The following is a 4,299-nucleotide window of genomic DNA, read 5'->3' on the forward strand; positions in this document are numbered from 1 at the left end:
GCCCTCCTGGGCCCGGCCGGAGCACCGGCACGCTGCTCTGCCCCGATCTGCACAGGTACGTTGGGCACGGCGTGCCCTCGCGGCGAGGTGCACCTGCCCTGTGCCCCGCGGCCCGGGTTGGGATGGGGAGATGCTGCTCCGTGCCTGCGTCCCCTTGCCTCAGCTCTTGTGGTGGGCGATCTCAATCGGGGGCCCGGTGCCAGCACCGTGCCCTCCGGGACTGCGGTTATGACACAAGGCAGGAAACGTATCAGTGTAATGGTACCCAGCAGTGCTGAGGGGAACATCTCCAACGTGGTCAGCTGAGCCTCATAGCTCCTGTTGTCCGGTAGCTACGGCTGTCATCTGAGGTGAAAGCTTAGCCTTTGTGGTGGGTTAGCAGCTTTCTTCTCACTGTTTTGGGAGGGAAGGACACCGTGTGAAGAGTGTGCTCATGACCTGTATCCTCTAAGCTTGACTGTCTTATTTGTCATTAAGCAACGTTTTCAACAAGAAAAGGAGTATGTTTATAACCTCCTTTGATTCTTACACAGCTGTATTTGTGGTATGTGAGGTAAGATGCAGGTGGACCACTGTTCTTATGTAGAGTATTCAGAAGGTATTGATATCTTATAGCAAAACCTACCACTCTTGCAGTTTGATATCCTGTACAACCATCTTTAAGACATTGGCACTTACAGAATAAGAACTGCTGAACTATGATTCAAGGGTTGTTAGACTCTGTTTTAGTGATAGACATGTCAGGGAGTAACACAACTGTGTGCATCCCTTGATGTTAGCTCTTTAGATATCAAGCTGTATAGTAATTTCTGTATCATATGGGAAGTCTTTTGTATTTGTGGTGAGAATGGCAAAGTATAAGCAAAATTAGTGCTTTTCAGCTGCCCTGCTGATCCTGTCTTCTATTGTCAAGCTCAATTCATTGTATCTGGAAAGGCTTGTCTTTATAGCTGTTACATCCCCATCAGAACTGATGGCTGATTATTTAAGTAATAGCAGCTATGTCCGTGAGTTGAGAACATTTATATCTAGATGGAATAGTCTAATTTTATCTTCAGTGTAGGAACATGTGGGTTTTTCATAGGTAGGATTATTTTCCAAATTCCCATTATGAGCTTTGGAACTGCACGTTGATAATGCTTACATCAAACTGATCCAGTGCTGAAGTGAATTCTGTTCAGCTGTGGTAATTAGTTACCAGCTCCTTAATGTGGGTCTTTAAAAAAAAAAAAAGAGCGAGATGAAGAGCTGTAGTTTGTGTAGTCATAAGGTGTGAACGTCTGGGGGATGGGGTTGTAGTGCCAGTCGCATTCCTTGTTTGTATGCTGAGCACAGTAAGTGATAAATGCTTATACAGCTTAAACCAACTGTTTTTCTGCCCTGCTCTTTTAGCACTGTGGTGATAATTACTGCTACAGGTGAAGGGCACCATTGTCAAAGTTTAGGGATGTATGCAGAGGGTGTTCTTTCCTACCCCTTGTGTCTGGGAAGAGACTAGAATATCGAGGGATCAGAGTAAAGGTGGAGGTGAGAAAACCAGAGGATGCCATTATGGAATAATTGCTTCAACTGAAACATTTAATATTGGGCAGATTGCAAGAGATTGGGGTACAGCCCTCCTTGTGATGGAGTCAGTTAGATGAGACCCAGACAAGATTTTCTATGCCTGTGTCAACAGCCACATAATGTGCTGGACTTGGAGCTGTTTGAGCATGGGGCCTGTGGCTGCTGTTCTGGTTAAGGATGAAGGTGAGCTGCCACTCTTTGCATCTGGTATTTCTCTTTTTCTTGCTGCTCTCAGCCTTACACTCAGGCAGTTCCAGCCTGAAAATCTGCTTGGGCAGGCCTATTACATAATCTGTGAATATGGAAAGTACTGGTAATTAAGCTCTGCACTTAGTAGCTATTTAGAAAATTGAATGACTTTGGCAGGCTGTTACCTTATTTACTTCATTATACAGATACATTGCGACCTCTGAAGGTCACAGAGGTAACCTATACGTTTCTGCTAACTTTTTTCTTAATGTATACAGTAAAGTACATGCAGATAAGTTGTTCATTATTGTCATTGTTGAAATTTAGCTCCTTGAGAATGAAGTTGTTAGAATCCTGGAAGATACATTTAAGAAGTGATAAGATCTCTAACTTTTCTCAGATGCCTATGCCTGATCAGTGTTTCAAATGAGGTCTAAATTGTGTTTGTCTTAGGTGTTCTATTGTGTGTTCCAAAGCTGAAAGTGGTTTGAACGTATGCTAAAATGGATATATAGAAATCTTTATTTTAAATGAAAACACAGCAAAAAAAAAACAAACAAAAAAATACAAAGGACCCATGCTGCCCTTTAAGCTGCATTATGATGAATTGGTCATCTGCCTGAGTGCAGACAAACTGCTCAATGTGTTCTCTTCATTTGAACAGATGCTTTCCAACTTTGGGAGCCCTGGCAAGGCAGGAATTCAAGAGTTGTATGAGGGAGTAATGCTAGCCCAGGCTGAACTGAAGCAAAACCAGTGTGATTGGAGAAGGGCTTAAATTTCTTTGTTGTTTTTCAACTTCACTTTGCAGTAGGTGATGATGTATCATTCATAGATTCTAGGAAAGACCTTTTTAAAAGAATACTGGCATACTATGTGGTAGTGCAGAAGTCCTGTATGGTTTTTGTCTGACGCAATGGGTATTGGTTTCAATTTGTCTTCGTTGGTCTTTATGTTTTCTTAGTTATTCTAACCTAAGAAGTTTTGAAATAAAGCATTTGAGTAATAGATAGCATCCAGTTCAATGACTGTTCTACCAGTGGATGCGTAGGCCCGGCTGTTCCACCTTTGTAACCATGGGATAAGATAGAGCAGATGTTTTTTTCCTAATGTGGTGATGAATAGAGGTTCATCTGTCACTGCTTAGAATGTGCGACCTTCTCTCTCTGTGTGCCTGGACAATGGGGAAATTGATGCTTGAGTGCTACTGTTTGGTTTGCCTGCCTGCAGTCAGCCATTACATGACTTGACATTGTGAAAGCTGATTTCACAATGCTTCAGCTGGACATTTTATGAAGGCTGCTTTTCTGGACAGCTCAATAGCAGCTGCAAGGAGACCCTCACACTCTTGGCTTCTTTCTAAGATGGTTATGCTGAGCTTCCAGTTTTGGTCACAGTGATAAAGTTTTGGTGATGTAGAAATAGTAATCTTTTTCACCTTGCACTGCTGTGCCATCTCTTCTCAATCAGCTGTAAATTACTAATGTCCTTCACATGCAAACATCTATTTCATTGAGACTACAAATGGACTCATCAGAGTGGAAAGTAAATTGCTCTAAAGCAGTACAGAAGATGTTGTTTTCTTTTTTTGGAGGAGCAAAATGTTTGCTTAGTGCTAGATAGTATTGTGAAATGTCAACAAAGGGGATGTATTGGTTGGTTTTATCAGTTATTAGATCAGGAGAAATAGTAGATTTTTTCATGCTTAAACTACTAGTGCCTGTAAATGGCATGTCTAGAGCTGAGACAAACGAGCAATCACCTCTGTGAGTGAGTGGTGTAAAATTGCAGCCTTTCTAGGGGATGTTCATACTCACCTTTGTAGTCTGCAGTACCTTGCAGTAAGTGATTCAGCTCACCTTGCGTATGGCTCAGAGCACCATGGATGTGCTTGTCAGGGGATGGCAAACTCACATGCTGCTTCCCTGTGGTCCCTTGTCTGCTTCTGCCTTGAGATGAGCTAATTGATAGATGTTACCTAACGCACAGCCTAAAGCAACCTGCTCCCTCCTTCCCTCGCTCCCTCTCTGTGTTTTTGGTTCTCTTTTGTTGAACCTTGTATTGACTCCTCTTATTGTATGTGACCAGAAACCTGGTCCATGGCATTTTTAGGGACTGCTGCAGTGCCAACTTCTGGCAAGTGAATGGTCTCAAATAGCAGTCCCTGCTCTACAGAAGCAATGAAATGCAGCTTAACTTTATGCCTGGTTATTTAACAAAAGCCTACATATCTGTATATATGTGTGGGGATGGAAGGCTAACTGAGCTTTTAGGTTTGTTGGAAAACTTGAGAAACCTTCAATGGCTTTGATGTGTTGCAGGATAAGGGTGTCACTGCCCACTGCCAGTGCAAACTTTAGGTGAGTTCTTTGCTCCCATGAATGGAGTGCAATGACTACCAACAGTGTTAGTGCCTGCAGAGAACTGAGAGCAAAATGCATGGCAGGGAAACTTTGTGCATTGCTCGGGGCTGCAGAGACTATTGGCTACAAGCTGCTTCTAGTGCCTTCGTTTCCTTGGGTATCACCTTGGTGTGATAGCATA

This window comes from Meleagris gallopavo, chromosome 6 (assembly GCF_000146605.3).
Source record: "Meleagris gallopavo isolate NT-WF06-2002-E0010 breed Aviagen turkey brand Nicholas breeding stock chromosome 6, Turkey_5.1, whole genome shotgun sequence".
NCBI lineage: Eukaryota > Metazoa > Chordata > Aves > Galliformes > Phasianidae > Meleagris > Meleagris gallopavo.